This window comes from Triplophysa dalaica, chromosome 15 (assembly GCF_015846415.1).
Source record: "Triplophysa dalaica isolate WHDGS20190420 chromosome 15, ASM1584641v1, whole genome shotgun sequence".
NCBI lineage: Eukaryota > Metazoa > Chordata > Actinopteri > Cypriniformes > Nemacheilidae > Triplophysa > Triplophysa dalaica.
Genome location: NC_079556.1, coordinates 10,249,925 through 10,269,869, shown reverse-complemented (window position 1 = coordinate 10,269,869; position 19,945 = coordinate 10,249,925). Strand labels below are relative to the sequence as shown.

The following is a 19,945-nucleotide window of genomic DNA, read 5'->3' as shown; positions in this document are numbered from 1 at the left end:
ACCCTCGAGTTGTTCCAAATCCGTATACATTTATGCGTTCTGCTGAACACAAAGAAAGATATTTTGAAGAATGTTTGTAACCAAACAGTTCTGGGGCAGGAAAAAACTACCATTGTAGTCAATGGTGACCCAAAACAGTTTAGTTCCCGTATTCTTCTTAATCGTTTTTTTGTGTTCAATAGAACAAAGAACTTTATACAGTTCTGGAACAATCTGAGGTTGAGTAAATGATGACAGAATTTTTATTTTTGGGTGAACTGTCCCTTTAACTATAAAAACAACTTTCTGGACTTAAGGATAAATTAATAATTATTTTACAGTGGTAACAATCCACCACAACATAATGAGTTGAATTTTTTATAATAATTTACTAGGGCTAAGAAAAATGGAATATACAATAACTTGCTAACTAAGGTGATGTAGTACGATATGCGACAAAATAATATATTTAAATATATTTAAAAACTTTTTTCATATTCTTACTGATTATTGATCATCTTTCACGCATAAGACACATCTGCTTTGCATCAACTAGAAAACTTTAATAAATAAATAAATCATTATATTATGCAGCTCTATTATGTTCTTTAAAACATGAGCGCAGATCAACCAGGTAAGAGGCCAAACAAAGAATGACTGTGCCCCAAACCACATCCCAGGCAGGCGTTTGGGTAAATTATAAGAATTTTCTGTACTTTCAGTAGAGCCTGGCAGTAAAGTCATTCCCGCTGTCTGTAAAATGACCCTCTGAAGCCAGAACGAAACTTCCACTACTTTTCTCTAAAGAGGAATGAAGAGGAGGTGGTCAGCTTTTAAGATTTCAGCCTTGGGAGCTGTGTGTATAAGTGGGGGCTGGGCCTTCTGTCATTCCTTGCTTCACACATACAATAAAACCTAGCAGACGAGCAGCAGAAGATCCCCCCAAAAAGAGAGAGGAAACTTATTGAGGAGCGAGTGGGTGACACAGCAGGTTTCCGCTGAGTCTCTGCCCACTGTCTCTCTACCAGCGCACACACAAACACGCTCCTCTGTGAAGCTCGGCACATAGCAACAGGCCAAAGGTCAGGGCTGGCAAACAATGTTTGGGCAGTGCTTTGATGTGCTCAGGCATGGTCCAGCCAGAGGCTGAATGCACACAAAGAGGCTGAGAAGGCCAGTGAGATAGCAGCGCTCCATTCTTCCCATCACCTCTAGCCTTTGACCCCTGCACCCCTACGAGAGATCACATTTCAAGGATGGCCAGTTGCATTCAGACAGGTTTCTTTTTGTCCAGTCTTAAGACTTGACGGGAAGATATTTTGCCTAATTTTTTTAAATGTCCATGATTAAACCTTTTTAGTGAAGTACTTAATGAAACTATATACATTTCAAGTATACAGTAATGCATAGCCTATCACATAGCAGTCGACTGTGTGTCGTTCACAGTTTTTTGGGGCTGTGGAGTCAGTACCAGAAATGAAGCTTTCTCATGTCAAATGCTTGAGAAAAATCTATTTATTAATACAATACTGCTTTCGTCACTAAATCTCTGGATATAAAATATATAAAATGTTAGACAACAGATACATACAATGACTGGGGTCTATCTTACCACAATGTTGTACATATCTGAGGCACTATTTTCACTTTCTGTTCCCCCAAGCCCTGTTTAACACCCCTTAAGTCTGTACACTGAGCACCCGTCGTAAATAACTCCACATACAGTTCAACTAATGCCATCAGTCCTACATAATCAACATTAGTCTTTCTTTAAAGTGTGATGAAAATACCCACTAGTCATGAACATTGTGAACAGTCAGATTATACCAGCTGTTCTTACAAAAATTGTCCTCTCATTTGATGGTTTCTTACAAGATACATGGCCATCTCTATCCTATTTGACAGCTGAAGTAAGTGGTCAGTCCTGCGATTCAAGATGGTCTTTGTTTTGTTCAACACCTGATGCTCTTGTTACGTATTTCTAATAATAACTTTCTGACAGTTTGTCCTTTTGTGAACTGAAAAGGCTTTTGTGAAAAACAAGATTTGGGATCAACATGATACTTTATCAATCAATCAGCTTTCATATATGATAATTACTGCACTGAAACACCTATGTGATAAATATGTAACACATTGACAAAACCCTAAATTATGTATTAAAATCTTATCATGATATTAGTGTTATACATGTATTATCTATCGCCATGTTTGCTATATGTTGTTAGATTCGATACAATTATATACACAAATTTGTAGTAATAATTAGTAACAAAAAACTTCTTAACAGACAAAATATTCTTCATGAAATCATATTAAAATTTCACACAAAACTGCTGTCTGTGATTGTTTTCCACTTTTAGTAACTAGAGAAAAATCTGTCTCTTCTAAAATCTATTATGTATAAATTATACACTTAGTTTATTAATATGTAACAAGTCATGAACAATAAATGGTGCCTCCAAAAAGGCTTCGGAAGAGGCAGACTTTACTTTTGACTATTTTTCATTTCGCTGCAAATGGCACTGCTGTTTACAGCTATATTTTAGGAAACTGTCGGACTGTGAAAGCAACAGCCAATGTTTGTCCTTGAGGGAAATAAGAGATAAAGTGTCTGTTTGTGTTGTCTGCTGTGGGAATTGGAGGGAAAACAATATCAGTGTGTACATTTTAACTTACTCTTTTATTGTATAGTATAATCTATTATATATATTTTATAATATATAGCTAATAGTCAAAACTTGCACTTGTTTTGGACACTGCTTGAAATACAAAAAGATGCAATGCAAAAAGTTTGTAATAGAGTAAATGTATATAATCTTTGATCAAATGTAAACTATCACTGATTGTTTGCAGTCAGGATAAAGGACCAGGACCAGTCTAGGTCCAGAATGAAGCATTACTGGGACCTAAAACCAACAGTCTGTTGCCAACACGTTAAGCAAGTATTGTAAAATAAATTGCCTTAATGTATTAATGTATAAACTAAAACAGTAAAATCAAGTCAACTGCATAAGTGAGCTGAATAATGTATCTCCAAAAAATGTATACTGTAAATTTGCCCCAACTATCGAAATAATTAAATATAATTCGAGTAGTCATTTTTTTCTTTACAAATTACAAATAAAATACTTTGATAGCAAGATTTTGACTTAAATTTGATTTCTTTCCGTTACAAAAGTTAAATTATGACAAAAGTTGGATTGCATCTTGTACCAATGCGGTTAATAAACTTTTAATTTAAAAGTATTTTAAGGTTCAATATAAAGAAAATTAACTTAGAGATAGATCCATTTTTTTACTTTAAAAGTATACATGCTTAGATCAACGTATGTAGCCTATAAAGTCACAACAGTCTGTGTTTACTGAGAATCGAGCATTGCAATAAGAACCATAAACGCAATATATAGAAAAACATTAACGACAAGTAAGAATTTACCTCCAATGTAGTGAAAAAACTCAGATAATCCAGGGGAGACTTTATGGCATCAGTATATCTACATATCTCCAAAATGCGCGACTCCGCCGCTTGGGTTGACTGCGTGCGGTTTGACCCTGTTGTGAAAAACAGGCAGCATGTGAGATTTGTTTTAAGAAATCGAACACCCCTCAAGCTCGGAAAAGATCTTATGGTACCTCCCCTCCACCCTTTCTAAAGGTGGTATCACCCAATTTTCACAGAAGCGTGTTTGCGCAAAAACTGTTTTGAGTTTGTAGACACGTGTTCATAAATGTCTTTAGAACATGTCTGTTGTATAAAAAGGTAAGTACATTTTAAACAAATACTTTTGCTTTTAAGATACATTTTAAAAAGTCCCTGGTGAATATTCAACCCAAATTCCAACAAAATTATAATGTGTTATGCAAACCTACACCCCGGACTGTAAAATGATTCATTGTGCATACAGTGACCGACTTGAGCGATTCCTCTTGAAATATACGTACACGTTTGTTACAAATACATAACTACATATACAACAGTTACAAACAGTAGCACGCCTGCTCATGCTTTTTGTGTCGCTATCAAATCTTTAGCGCCATCTGCTGGATAAAGAGAATTGCAACCAAAGATTGCAACAGTTTTTAGTCTTTGAGCACTGCCTGTGTACTTTTGACTGAATTGTTTTCCCCTATTGTGCAAAGTACTTCTTATACTTTACTATAAAATGTGTTTTGTATTTGATTAAAAATATAAAAATCACATCAACCATATTTAAAAGGAAAACGAAAAGAAGCAGGTATGTCATATTGCGGTTTATTGTAAATGTAAAATGAAGGTACAGGGAATGCACATATTGGATTTTAACTATTTAGAAATTACTGATATTTAAGGAACAGCTGATAAGTGTCACAATCAAATGTGGATTACGATTATATTTAAGGGGTGGTAAAATGTCTTCTAAAATAATAACACTTACAACTGCACTAGCTTTTTAAAAGTTCAAAATAATTTACTTTCCTTGGTGTTATGATAGACTAACAACATGTCATAATGTAGTATATGTAAACAAAAACATGCAGAAAAAGTTAAAAAATACTCCCAAAATAAAACGACAGGTGGTTCTAGATGAGTATGAGCTATTTACTTAGGCCTACTTTCTGTTATTTATTATTAAGCAATTTAGCAAAAGCACAGATTTGTCTATTCAAATTTTATGATTTCTTATGATCACAAATTCACAATTTTTAACTTTTTCATTACACACCTTATTGCGATCTTTTCCTGTTTAAAATAAATGCATTATGTGTGTGTTTAACGCTGATTGTTGGGGAGAGCACCTTTGACCAAAGTGAAACCTTTTCGTGCCGAAAGGTTTCCCTTTGGTCAAAGGTGCTCTCCCCAACAATCGGCACTGTGCCCACTCCCTTTGGTCAAAGGTGCTCTCCCCAAAAATCGGCACTGTGCCCACTACCTTTCGACACGCCCTTTTCTCCGACCTGCAGAGACCCTTACTAGGATGAAATGGGAATAATCATAACCGTCTTTTCATATATAGGTTTAAAACTGCTGCTTGTGCTGTTCAACGTGACTTCACCAAGTGTGCCATCTGCTGGACAAAGAGGTTCAACACAGTTTGTGGATCAGAGGTTTGCAAATATCATTAGAACAACAAATATGTAACTATTTTCGCTGCACTGAGCCATACAACATTTTCACAACATTATATATTAGATGAATGTATTCATTTTTAGATATATCAGTTTACATCATGTTAGTTTGGTTCTTATCCTGTTCAATTCTGTTCACATTTATTTGTATTGTTTGAAAGCAGCTTCAAATACATGCTTTGTTCAATGTTTACAATGTATATATTGTAACAATTGTTCAAAGTTACGATGTATGTGAAATCTGGCATTTTAATATGTTGATTTAGAGTTGGTGTCATTGAAAAGATTGCAATATAAACTGGGGCTGCCATAAACTGTAGTTTTACCAAGGTAGAAACAAAAATCAAATAAAGTAAAATAGTTTTCTCCTCTGGTACTTGTGGTAGCCTGTGTGCATTAATGACAAATGGCCAAGATAAATATCAGGACTGATGTCTGAAAATAAAAGCATTTAGTGCTTTAACAAATTAAAGTTGCTTGCTGTTATGATATACCCCTGATCAACAGTCAGCTGCTGTCCTACGGATGTTGGAAGATTTAGCTTCTTGTATTTTTATTATTTTAACTGAACCGCATAAGTAAAGAATCCCAATATCACAATGAAATTCAGCAGCTTATTAACGATTATTCATGATTTTTTAATTGTATTTTTCCAAACTTTTCCAAAAAACACGGAGTAAATGAAAAATCTTTAGGCTAAGTATTAGGAATGCTTTTATGTTGTCTGTACAAGTAAATTGCTTGATTTTATCAATTTAGGTTGCCAAACTAGATGTCTGTCAATCTCGTATATGTGGAATTAATATTTCAAATGTATCAACAGGTGCTACTTGGGGTTAACATTACAAACTAAAACATTCAGTTATTAGCTAAACTGTGTGTTCGCTGTAAAAACAAAAATCACAAGTCTCAGCTGTGTTATATTTCAAAGTTAAATAAAATTGGTTTTATAAGTCAATTTAAATTAATTATATTGAACTGATTTAAAAATATATTATTTTGTATTTTAAAACTCGAGTCAGTTCAATATAATTTAAGTCGAAATGCCTCATAAAGCTAATTTGATTTAACTTAATAATTTAATGAAGCTGTTCACCTCAAGTTTTTAAGTAGTTTTTTTACAATGATATTGATCTTACATAAGCATTCAAAAAAAATTGGGGCCTGTATAACGTTAATGACTTCTGATACATTCCCTTATTTCCACTCGTTTAGTGACAGAATTATTAAATTGACATGAGTGTATCACCTAACTGTCCCCCATCATGGTGGTGCTGCTTTTGCTGCTGCCACCAAATGTTCAATTCTCATTTTTTCCACAAGTCCCACTCTTTAGCAATCTGTCATCCTGACGGCGTCTTATTCCCCCACTAAGTGCCTGCAGGCGAATCTGACGCTCATTGATGACAAGAGCATTTTAGGTTGTCATGCATTAATGCAGAAGTTCCTGGGGACTGAACCTAAATTCATCTTCATCTGCTTGACTTTGCTCATTCTGTTGTTGTCATGACATTTCTAAATTAAAGATACGTCTTTTTATGAAGAGCACGGTCAACAATGTACCCAAATGCACCTCATTAGCTGGTCATGTTGTCACTCAACAGGAGGTTTAGGCTTTTAATCCAATTGAGTTATTGTTACTTATTGTTACTGGCAATAACAGGCACCGGCTCCTATGAGAAAACTAGAGCTGGCCCAGCAAAAGAGGGCTTGCTAGTGATTCATTAGGCCAGGCCATAGGTTTCCAAACTCCAATGGGAGATAATAAGGCCATTTATATGGACGTCAATGGATAGAAAGCATGACCATGTCTGGACTCTGAAGGGCAGGCCAGACAAATCTTGAGAAAATAAAATGTGGAAGTTTTGGACATAGACTTAGGGCTTTACACTTTAAAGCTAGATAATGCATGATATAATCTGCTGCTGTTAAACGTCTGCTAGGACTGCACGATTATGACAAAAATCATAATTGTCAATTATTCACCTCAATATTGTATTTGAAATATTTTTGCAAAGACATTATTTTGGATTAATAGATTTTATATTGAAGATTTGATATGTTTTATAACTTTCTGTGAAGCTGCTGAATTTCATATTCTTTCTATAAAACTCCAAAAATAATATAACACAACTGAACTCTATTTAATGTAACATCACTACGTGTGGTGAGTGAAAGTCCTTCTTCTTCTGCGTTTAATACAAAGGAGAATAGAGTTGGACAGACAACTGTATGACTTTACAGACTTAAGTGACAGACGAACAGTGCAAAGTATGAAATATACAGACTGTACAAAAAAGACAATATACATTATGTACATATGGACAGTATATACACAATATACACATTAGACATTGAACATAAACATTAAATATGCAGGTATGTACATGTGTATGTATAATGGATCAACCATAAAGTGCACATTGTACAGATATAGGTATGCAAGTTTGGAAATTGATGGTTATTGTATTAGGTGCAATGCGTGATGCATTATAGTCCATGAAACTGTAGTTTAGTGCATTGTTAAAATAATTGTCAGCTTGTGGAGTGAATCAGTTTTTGATATTGAGCAGTCTAATAGACTGAGGAAAAAAGCTGTCCTTCAGCCGGTTTGTTCGGGACCAGAAGCTTTGGTATATAATGTAAAAAACAAATAATTACGTTGTTATAATAGTTATGTCGCTAGTTTGTTGGTTAGAAAAGAAAAATTGAAGGACACTTAATTTTAATGTATCATGTTTCGCCAGTGGTTGGCACTCCATCCAGGGTGTATCCTGCCTTGATGCCCGATGACTCCTGAGATAGGCGCAGGCTCCCCGTGACCCGAGGTTGTTCGGATAAGCGGTAGAAAATGGATGGATGGATGTTTCGCCAGTGTACTCAGTGCCAATTATGTAATTGTTTTACCCGTAACTGAAATCCCAATTAGTTTTTCGATTAATTGTGCAGCCCTTAAAGCGCTCTATCATCTATATGCTCAATTTCATAGCACTCTATCATACGCTCAACTCCAAAAATGAGCAATTTCTGATCTTATCATAATGATGTTTTGTGCTTGCTATTAATGGATTAATATCGCCACGATTATGCTCAATTAATTGTGGGGGCAGAAATCGTTACCATGATTAAAATTCGATTAATTGTGAAGCCCTAATTAGAGGGTTTGATACCTGTACCTTTATCGATTTTGTAATATGCCATTGTTTATCTTCTAGTAGCTTACACTTGTCTTGCAGATAATGCACATCCATAATGGCATTCAGGTTCCCTTTTATGCATATTAAGGGATGAAAACAGAATCTGTTTGTACAAATCCTGAAATACCGATCTCGATTGTAAGCCTTTATGTATTACTATTAGTGCTGTAAAAAGTTCCAAATTATTGAATGCGATATCCTCTGTTTTTATCTCAGTTTTCATGAGTCTTGTCATGCTGTCAGTCTTTCACATTGCTGTTAGATGACAGATTGTTTGTGTTGAAATTCAGCAGACACTGGACTGGTATGGCCGATACATTTAGAAATTTGGATTAAACGAAAATTTGGACATTCTCTTTGGCTGTACAAACATTTATTTTGGAATCGATTTGAAACCACAAATTTATATTCTTTATTTAGATATCATAAATCCTTTAGTTTTTAAAAGACATGTAGTAGAATACCATCAGTTTAATTGCCTGCTGATTTGACTGTTATATCTAATATACACAGCGATTACCAAAGTCATTTTAATGAATAGTGAAGAGTTTTTGCAAGCTGTAAAGCATATCGTTATTGCTTATACACACTGGTTCTAAGTAGAGATGCAGTCGACAAAGCCTTAAAAAGTTATAAAATTAATTTAAAAGAGACTTATTTGAGAGGCAATAAAATGTACATTATTTTATTACCCAAAGAGTATTTAACAAGTTGCCGATTAAATGCCAAAGGCAGGTTATCTAACTTTAACCTTCAGAAGAGACAATTATCAAAGTCTGCCCTTGGCATTGTTGGATAGAAATATCACCCCCCCATTATTCGGTACATCTGAAGTTGCAAGTGGCCTTTTGTGGCAGGCAGGGAGAAAAACGTAATTCAATGAATGAACTTCTAAGGTAAGCCGTGGCAGATTGTATGGGATAGCATGGGAGATACATTGTTAATGGGGCAAATAAACTCACTGTTATGGATTGCGTTTGTATAATTGAAAGAATCTATAATGATGAACTGGTATGTCAGCGCTTGTTTCATCAAGAGGATTTATCAGAAATCTGAATGACACTTAGGTCAATTAGAGAGTTAAAACAAAAGGTTTGTCATTATTGTTACTTATAAAAGCTAATGAATTCTAAGTTCTAATGAATTGAATTTAAATGAAGGTAATACTATGTCTAGGATAATGATGCATAATTTTTTTTAACCCGTACTTCTGTGTGTTGATTCATGATAAATGCAAAAAATTTTGATTACAAACCGGTTGCTCATAATGCCCCTCATCATTAATTAAAAAATGCCCTGGCCTTATTTGCATAAAACTATGTTTAAAACGTGAAAAATTTAAAATAAATACACAACTGTCTATGAAATATGACCCAAACGTTGCTGACCATTCATAACTATTCCTTTAATTATCTGACATATAATTTGATTGCTGTGGCTTCTCTGGCTCAAATGAGTTGAAGATATTAGGCTGTAAATATTAATGGACGAAGGCAATTCACTCACAAGAGGGTTGCAAATATAATGAACAATTTGACAGTTGAGTCTTAATTAAGGAGCCACCAAGACCAGAGAAACAGTTCAATAACATTGTGTAATCATGCATATGTCCATCTTTAAACTCATACATGCATATTCATCCCTTCATTTAAAATAATATAGCATTGACATGTTGCTGCAACAAAAGCAAAGCATATGTTATGAATATACGTGATACATTTTTATGACTTTTGTTTCTTTTCACTCATCTCTCCCCAGGTTTGTTTATATTGTACATGTAGAATATATTAATTGGACATAGTTGTATTAAAATACATGAATATAAGAATAGAATAGAATAGAATATATGTTAACAAAATAACAATATTTGGTCTGGCATGTCAAAAAGATGTTAAAAGTTATAACATGCACTTGTTACCTTAAGGATATCTTTGCATTCAGCTTAATATGGTCAGCACGATTGTCATATTAAACGCACATTTTTACTTAAATAACACCCGTTCATTTGGTTTCTTCCACATTAAGCAATTTCTGTCAGGATCCCAGTCTTTGTCATGGTCTTGTATGTGTTTTGTCTATTTGTGGAGAATAGTTCTGTCATCCTCCACGTGTTTTAGTGTCTACGTCACTGGCCCCGCCCCCCGTGTCTCCTCATCGGGCTTTCCCCTCACCGGGTTTCCATCACCTCATCACCCACACTCCTGTAGCTTGTTCCCATTAGTACTCTCCCCTGGTTCCTCATTATTTACTGTCTTATTATCATTTTTCGCTAATTGTTCCTCTCTATTTAAATCCCTCGTTTGCTCTCGTCCAGCGTCAGACCGTTGCGTGTTATATGCCAGCTCTGACTGCCTCAGTCTAGCGTGTCTAGTGCTGTTAAAGTCTTGTTATATTATCTAGTTTCTCTATTGTTCCGCTCCTCGGATTCGTCACAGCTCCAGTGTTTTTGTCTCGTTATTATTTACTATCTATATCTCCTAGTGTTCTCTGGCGCTCCGGATCTCCGCTTTTCACACTACCAGCACCTCTTCTTTAAAGTACATCAGAGGCATCTGGATTCTACCGGCGGGTCGAGACTCCTCCCCGCTGAGTGTTCACCCTGGAGGACTCAAGAGATCCAATTCGGATTATCCTCGAATTCTTACCGTGAGTGTCGGTGGGTAGAGGCTTCTCCCCACACACTCACGAAGAGACTCAGATCTTCATTCTCCTCTAACATTGTTTGTGAACTGTACAAGAATAAACAGATTTCCTGCATTTGAGTCTCCGACCCTCTGTTTTCCCTACAAGTCATGACAGAACTGTCTGACCATACTAGAGACTCAGCGGAAATGGACCCGTTACGCAATGCCTTACAGCAGCAAGGAGTCGCCCTTGGACAGCAGGTTACTCGGCTCAACACCACCGCCCAGGATGTGGGAATTCTTGCAACCCAGGTTACTGACCTCACCAATCTCGTTACCGAGCTTCGCAGGGAACTCGCGCGGAGCCGGATTTCTTCCAACGCCTCTGCCCGAGGAGATTCTGTCCATGCAGAGCCTCACGTCAATAGCCCCCCGGTTTATGATGGAAATCCTAACGCCTGCCGTCCTTTTCTTTCCCAGTGTGAACTGGTGTTTTCCCTTCAACCACGCCGTTACGCCTCAGAGGAATCTAGGGTGGCGTTTGTTTTAACCCTATTGACAGGTCGTGCACGTGAATGGGGAACAGCTGTGTGGGACTCTCAAGCGCCCTGTTGCTACTCTTTTGCGACCTTTCGTGCTGAGATGACGAGACTTTTCGACAGAACTGTTCAAGGGGAGCAGGCAGCCGCTCAACTCTCGCGTCTCACTCAAGGTCGTAATTCAATCACAGACTATTCTATAAGGTTCCAAACTCTGGCGGCCGCTTGCTCATGGAACGAGGAGGCATTGCGTGCTCGTTTTCTGGACGGAGTGAATTCTTCGATAGCTGACGAGATTGCTACCCTCGAGACACCACATGATTTGAATGCTCTCACCAACCTTTGTCTCCGCGTTGAGACCCGTATGCATAACCGCCGACGCCGGCATCCTTCACCCACCTCTTGGCGAGCCCGAGATGTCAGCGCTTCCACTAGAGCCACCGGAGCTGCAGAGGAGGAGCCTATGCTGCTGGGTCGCTCACGTCTCTCGCCGCTTCAGAAACAACAACGTCTTCTAGGGGGGCTATGCTTCTATTGCGGGAAGTCCGGTCACCAAGTGGTTCAGTGCCCGTTAAAAGATCCCGCCCACCCGTAGAGCGGAGAGTCCGGGTGGGCGCCATTTCTGTATCCTCTCCTGTTTCCCGTCCTGTGGTTCCGTTTCGCATCCTGTTCGACGGACGTAGTCACTCTGGGCAGGCTCTTCTCGACTCGGGTGCTGAAGGAAACTTTCTTGATGCCGTCACTGCAACCCGGTGGAGGATTCCTGTTAAGCTTCTCGCTCATCCCATCCGTGTCCAAACACTAGGAGGCCTTTGCTTCGCTACTATTACCCACATCACCCCTCACGTAAGGCTTTTTATTTCGGGAAATCATTATGAGTGTATTGAGCTGTACATCCTCGATTCACCCAATACTCCCCTTATATTGGGGCATCCTTGGTTGTTGCAGCACAATCCTCATATTGATTGGGTTAAGAATTCTGTATCGGCCTGGACCCCTTCTTGTCACGTGTCTTGTCTTGGTTCTGCTCTGTCTCCTGTCTCTGTGTCTCCTGTGTTGCAGGTCAAGGCCATTGATTTGTCTGGGGTTCCGGAGGAATACCACGATCTTCGCGCCGTTTTCAGCAAGTCACGAGCCGCCTCCCTTCCTCCGCATCGTCCCTACGACTGCCCCATAGACCTCCTCCCAGGCACTTCTCCGCCCAAGGGGCGTCTTTACTCTCTATCCGCTCCTGAGAGAGAGGCCATGGACACATATATTAATGAATGTTTACAGACTAAGCTCATTCGCCATTCCTCCTCCCCGGCCGGTGCTGGGTTCTTCTTCGTTCAGAAGAGGGACGGCTCCCTGCGTCCCTGTATTGATTACCGAGGTTTGAATGAGATTACTATTAAGAATAAATTCCCCTTGCCTCTCATGTCTACCGCCTTTGAACTCTTGCAGGGAGCCCAGGTCTTCACTAAACTAGACCTTCGCAATGCTTATCACCTGGTCCGCATCCGGGAGGGGGATGAGTGGAAGACAGCATTTAACACTCCTTCGGGGCACTATGAGTATTTGGTACTCCCGTTTGGTTTGACCAATGCTCCTGCCGTTTTCCAGGGCCTCATAAATGCCGTGTTGGGAGACATGATTAACCGATTTGTCTTTGTGTACCTGGATGATATCCTTATTTTTTCCCCCTCTCTCCAGGAACACACCCGACACGTCAGGGAGGTTCTTCAGCGACTATTAGAGAATAAACTTTTTGTGAAGGCGGAGAAGTGCGAATTCCATGATGTCACAGTTTCGTTCCTTGGCCATATAATTTCTCCCAGAGGCATTAACCCCGATCCCGCCAAGATCAGAGCTGTCACCGAATGGCCCATTCCCGACACCCGTAAAGCCCTCCAGCGGTTCCTGGGTTTCGCCAACTTCTACCGGCGATTTATCCGGGGTTTCGGCCAAATAGCCGTACCGCTCACCGCATTAACCTCCACCAAGATCCCGTTCAGGTGGAATTCCCAAGCTCAGGTAGCCTTTGATAATCTTAAGTCCCGGTTTGTCTCTGCTCCTGTGCTTTGTTTTCCAGAACCCGAACAACAGTTTATTGTCGAGGTCGATGCATCTGATGTTGGGATAGGTGCAGTTTTGTCTCAGCGCTCTAGTCAAGATGGGAAGGTGCACCCCTGCGCTTTCTATTCTCATCGCCTCAGCCCTGCTGAACGGAATTATGACATTGGTAACCGAGAGCTGTTGGCGGTTCGCCTGGCTTTGGGTGAGTGGCGTCACTGGTTGGAGGGAGCAGTGCAGCCGTTCTTGGTCTGGACGGATCACAAGAATCTCGAATACATCCGTTCAGCCAAGAGACTCAATTCGCGACAGGCCCGTTGGGCACTCTTTTTCGGACGGTTTAACTTCACTCTCTCATACCGGCCAGGTTCCAAGAATGTCAAACCTGACGCTCTCTCTCGTCTCTTCGAGGTCTCTGGGGGGGAGTTCTCGACCAGCCCCATCCTTCCCAAGGAGATGGTGGTCGGGGCTGCCGTCTGGGATCTCGAGGGACGAGTAGAGCAGGCCGGTCGAGGGGTGCAAGTGCCGAAGGAGTGTCCAGTGGGCAGACTGTTTGTCTCTGCTGCACTGCGTTCCGAGGTCCTGCAGTGGGGTCATTCTTCCAGGCTGGTCGGCCATCCAGGTAACCGGGGAACCCTGGCTTCCATCCGCCAGCGGTTTTGGTGGCCATCTATGGCCTCAGATGTTAGTCAGTTTGTGTTGGCTTGCCCGGTCTGCGCCCAATGTAAGACCTCTAACCGTCCTCCCACTGGTCTGCTCCGCCCACTTCCCATTCCCTCCCGCCCATGGTCACATATTGCCTTAGATTTCGTCACTGGCTTACCTCCCTCTGGCGGCAACACCGTCATTCTCACGGTGGTGGACCGTTTCTCCAAGGCGGTTCATTTTGTTCCCCTGCCCAAGCTTCCCTCCGCCCGGGAGACATCCCAACTGATGGTGGACCACGTCTTTCGCCTGCATGGGTTGCCCACTGACGTTGTGTCCGATAGGGGTCCTCAGTTCACCTCCCGGTTTTGGAAAGAATTCTGCAGACAGATCGGGGCCTCAGCGAGTCTGTCTTCCGGTTTCCACCCTCAGACCAATGGGCAGTGCGAGCGAGCCAACCAGGATCTCGAACGCAGACTCCGCTGTCTAACATCACAATCTCCCGGTTCCTGGAGTCAACAGCTCTCCTGGATAGAATATGCCCACAACTCCCTTCCGGTATCCTCGTCAGGTATGTCCCCGTTTGAATGTTCTATGGGTTACCAACCTCCCTTGTTTCCATCTCAGGAATTCGATGCTGCGGTTCCTTCTGCTCTGGCCTTCGTTCAGCGCTGTCGTCGCACCTGGACGAGGGCCAGAGAGGTTCTGGCCCGAACTTCTCAGAAGACCAAGGCAGCGGCCGATCGCCACCGGTTGTCTCCTCCAGCCTTTGTGTGTGGTCAGCGGGTGTGGTTATCCACCAAGGACCTGCCTCTCCGGGTGCCCTCTCGCAAGTTGGCTCCCAGGTTCATTGGACCATACCGCATCACCAAGGTGGTTAATCCAGTGGTCGTCCGGCTCAAGCTTCATCCTAGTCTTGGTCGCATTCACCCTGTTTTTCATGTTTCCAGGGTTAAACCTGTTGTCACATCCCCTCTCAACCCCGCTAGCAAACGCCCCACTCCTCCCCCCCCGCGCCTCGTCGACGGATCGCCCACATACACTGTCAAGAAATTGATGGCCATCCGCCGTCGTGGTCGGGGATATCAGTACTTAGTGGACTGGGAGGGCTATGGTGCAGAAGAGAGGAGTTGGATCCCGTCTCGTGACGTTCTGGATCGGTCGCTGATCGTGGATTTCCACCGGAGGCAAGGTGAGCCCCCTCCCTAGACGCCCAGTGGGCGCCAGTGGGGGGGGGGGTACTGTCAGGATCCCAGTCTTTGTCATGGTCTTGTATGTGTTTTGTCTATTTGTGGAGAATAGTTCTGTCATCCTCCACGTGTTTTAGTGTCTACGTCACTGGCCCCGCCCCCCGTGTCTCCTCATCGGGCTTTCCCCTCACCGGGTTTCCATCACCTCATCACCCACACTCCTGTAGCTTGTTCCCATTAGTACTCTCCCCTGGTTCCTCATTATTTACTGTCTTATTATCATTTTTCGCTAATTGTTCCTCTCTATTTAAATCCCTCGTTTGCTCTCGTCCAGCGTCAGACCGTTGCGTGTTATATGCCAGCTCTGACTGCCTCAGTCTAGCGTGTCTAGTGCTGTTAAAGTCTTGTTATATTATCTAGTTTCTCTATTGTTCCGCTCCTCGGATTCGTCACAGCTCCAGTGTTTTTGTCTCGTTATTATTTACTATCTATATCTCCTAGTGTTCTCTGGCGCTCCGGATCTCCGCTTTTCACACAACCAGCACCTCTTCTTTAAAGTACATCAGAGGCATCTGGATTCTACCGGCGGGTCGAGACTCCTCCCCGCTGAGTGTTCACCCTGGAGGACTCAAGAGATCCAATTCGGATTATCCTCGAATTCTTACCGTGAGTGTCGGTGGGTAGAGGCTTCTCCCCACACACTCACGAAGAGACTCAGATCTTCATTCTCCTCTAACATTGTTTGTGAACTGTACAAGAATAAACAGATTTCCTGCATTTGAGTCTCCGACCCTCTGTTTTCCCTACAAGTCATGACAATTTCTTTTCAGGTTAGCTGACAAAACATTTTATATGGTGTACTAGGTCCATTTTAAGATCCCAAATTAGTGCCCTTTCAGAGAAAATAAATATGTGGTTCAACCATCTAAATATCTGAGCAATGTTGTTAAAAAAAATGCAAACTTGCTTTTATTTTAGAATTGAGATATTGTATCTGTGAGCAGAGTGTCTAAGGTTCACTCCGTGGCTCTGGTGAGGCCACGGGTAGATGATGAAGTATCAAATGTTAGCCGGCTTCTGTGATGAAAGTCTAAAGCAATAAGCTTGGGTGGCTAAAGGGATCTGGTTCAATAGTGATTTACCTCTAAACTGCTTAAGGGTCTCTCACAGGTGCCAAGAAGCTTTTCATTTGATACAGTACAGTAGTATTAATTCCCGTTTCTTGTTTTCATTTTTTTCTCAATTTACGTAGTATGGCATGAGTCTCCCTGGGAAAATATTGCCTCAAAGCGCTGTCGTATGAAAGGAATAACAATTGGTTGTTTGACCTGGCTGTAACAAGGTTAATTATATTTCGCAGTCTCTCTTTTCAATTTTTCTGCCCGATGAATGAGTGATATGTTAGCTCTTGAATATTTCAAGGTGAGCGGGAGCAGAATAATAGCTAGCAGTGTTTTGAAATACCTCATGTCAGTGTGATGGGAATGTAATTAGGTATAGTTTTTTTTCTAGCTTTTGGCTTGGATTGCCAGGTGCACAACATCTGCAAATATGTTCTGGCTATTTTAGGGTTAAATTTAAAAAGTCAATTTTGGTTTGTCTAAAGACACAAGTCATTAGGGTCATTGCTAAATATGTAAAGTAATACTTGTATCTTCAACTTATATAGCTTTTATCAATAATCTAATAAATATATGCAATGCTTAAGGGATAGTTAAAGGGGTCAAATTACTCTGCTAAAACAAATATTATCGTTTGTTTTAGATGTAATGTAATGTGTTTACACCATTTAAGGTTCAAAAACGCTGTATTTTCCACATACTGTGCATGTTTGTATCTCCTCTTTGCCCACCTCTCTGAAACATGCTGATTTTTTACAAAGCTCATCGCTCTGAAAAGTGAGGTGTGCTATGATTGGCCAGTTAACCAGGGATTGGTCGCATACTGCAAGAGTGTAAATGAAATGTAACGCCTCCTACAATATTCGGAACATCTTGTTCCCAACCAATTGTACTTATGATGATAAAATGTCATCGGTACTTCCTTATATCAATTCGAGCCAGAATCTGTTACAGAAAATGAAGATGATCAAGATGATACATAAACTTTGCCAGCGCGACTTGAGCAGGATGTAAAGGATTTGTGAGTTTTTATTTTTTAATTTTAAGGTTAAATAGTTATAAACTATAGCTAACTGTTTTACCTTTTACATACGACATTATAAAGACTATTAACAAACAACCATATACACCATACAGAGTTTGTGTGAGATAGAATGGGAATGGTAACATAATAAATAACGCGAGGGCTTTGGCCCTTCTTGATCAAACAGTGTTACACCACGTCTCGTCGCGACTCAACAAAGACTATAAGCCTAAAATAAATACTAAATAAAAAGACATTATAAACACAACATTTAGTTGGAATCTTCTAGTTGGATCATTATTAATGATTATTAGGACTTACGTTGTCTTTTTTCACGCTGCACGCGCGTCTTCTTTTGCAGATCACAAACACACAACAAACTCAACTCGCGTTAGTCCGTAACAAAGTCTTTTACAATGAAAATATACTTACAGGCTGCGAATCTGAAGCACCAGCGAAGCTTTGGTCAAAACATGTTACGAAGTGACGTACATTCACCAGGGTGTGGTTAAACGAGGTGTTTTAGGCAGGTCTGGATCCGCATTTGCTTCTAAAAGGAATGCATCTTTTGTTCCGACACTTTCATTTTAGCAATTTTAGGTGTCTAATACATGCATGGGCAACTTATAGCACACCAAAGACACTGAGAAACACGTATTCGCGCCATATGACCCCTTTAAGTTCACCCAAAAATAACTACTAAAGGTTTCAAACCTTTATATATTTCTTTGTTCTGTTAAACGCAAAGAGATTTGTAAGAAAGCAATTTTCAGTTCTGTGACATCATCCACTACCATAGTAGGAAAATAAATATTGGATATTTTGTTGTTCTGTTGAACACAAAGTGAGAAGACTTTACACAAACAGTTCTGGGTCACCTTTGACTACCATTTAATTTTTCCTACTATGGCATTCAATGATGTCACAGAATTGAAAATTACTAACATTCTTCCAAATATCTTTCTCTGTGTTCGTCAGAACAAAGTTGTTTATACAGGTATAAAAAAGGTATGAGCAAATGATGACAGAATTTTTATTTTGGGGCGAACTATCACTTTAACTGATTCAAAGTGGCCAACATTAGGCATTGTTTTCATATAGTTTTTATTTTTTTGTGAAAGCTACTTCACAAGACTTGGAAAATGTGCAATACACACACCAGGAGTAAATCGGTGCAATGTACGAATGAGGCATATAAGCCATTACAAGAGCACTACACAGCAGTCTGCCTTTATTGTCAATGGGTAATTAAAGTCCAAGTCCATTGGTGTGATGGCTTTAATTGCCCCTTTAAACACAATACATTGTAATTAAGCATAGGGCGCGCGGGGTGGAGGGTGAAGGTGACGAGCGGATGGGAAATGATCTGTGGGATACGCGGATTTGATCCACAAGTTTAATAAGATGTCACGCTCATTCTCCGCCTCGCGATCGTCTGCTAATTTCGGCGCACGCGGGCATTCTCTGGAGGTGTATCAGCGCGCATGGCCCGGAGCTCTCGCGCACCTCTTTTCTTTTCTATTCAGAGAGAAAACAGCTTGCATTGCCCTGCAGGTATCGCAGGCATACGCTTTCACCTTCACTTTTTCTCTCCGGTCACTCCCCAGAAGAGCGCGCAGCAAAGTTTTGCTCCCCTTTTTCCGCGCGTACGGCACGCGCAGGCAACGGTGCGTGGCCCCGCTCAGCCTTATTAAAAGTGGAAGGCGATATTTCACCCCCAAGAAATATAAGAAGATAGACAAGTGAGCAAAGCTAATCCTAGGGATGAAATTAGCAGGCGGGGTCCAGGGCCTGCTGGAGATGATGAACGAGGTTGAACTACCTTATACAGGCGCGCGTCCGCTGGGATAATTACGCGAAGCTCCCGGGCTTGAATCTGTCGGCGGGACTTTTTGATGGCTCTATTTCAATGAGGGCTTGCCTGTGAAATACATAGTAAAAGCTATTAAAATTGAAATTGTTCTAGGGTGATGTTGGGAGAGCGGGCTATTGACCCTATCAGGTAGTGTTTAATAAGGTGTGCCTTGCGTTGGGATTCGCGGAGCACTTGCCGTGTCTTTGACAGTTTCGCACAAGCGCACACCCGCTTCTTTCTGTTCCTCGCGTTTAAATTTTAAAGGGAGACTACATTTATAAAGGTTAGTCGAACCATATGAAAAATGTCAGCGATAACTGGACTTCTAAACTTGTAAAAAGGTTCAAGTGATTCAGATTAGATACCGATTAAACGACTTTGACCAAAAATGTTTGTCATTTTTTTTACAATTTACCATTTTGTTAAGATATGTATATTCAATTATTTATAATAACAGCTGGATGCATTACATGGCCTTTAACATGTCTTAAGATGTGTGGTTCTCAACCTTTTTGACTTCAAGGTTTCCCTTCTTCCACAACCCCCTCACAATTTCTGCCCAATAAAATATTCTAGAGCTTTATGTAGAAATAACCAAACTTGAAGACTA

General features: G+C 40.6%; 1 protein-coding gene and 1 long non-coding RNA gene across 2 annotated transcripts in view; one reads left to right on the top strand and one right to left on the bottom strand.

Annotated features, from left to right (window-relative positions):
- Window positions 1–3,527, bottom strand: part of greb1 (growth regulating estrogen receptor binding 1) — a 32,642-nt gene extending 29,115 nt beyond the window's left edge. The window contains exon 1 of the mRNA XM_056768740.1: window positions 3,419–3,527. The gene's annotated coding sequence lies outside the window, so the exon portion shown is untranslated. The remainder of the gene's footprint in view (window positions 1–3,418) is intronic.
- A 146-nt stretch (window positions 3,528–3,673) lies between these two features.
- The window catches only part of LOC130436453 (uncharacterized), an 83,812-nt gene continuing 67,540 nt past the window's right edge, over window positions 3,674–19,945 (top strand). Inside the window, exons 1-2 of the long non-coding RNA XR_008909084.1 lie at window positions 3,674–3,742; window positions 4,977–5,067. This is a non-coding gene — a long non-coding RNA (uncharacterized LOC130436453). The remainder of the gene's footprint in view (window positions 3,743–4,976; window positions 5,068–19,945) is intronic.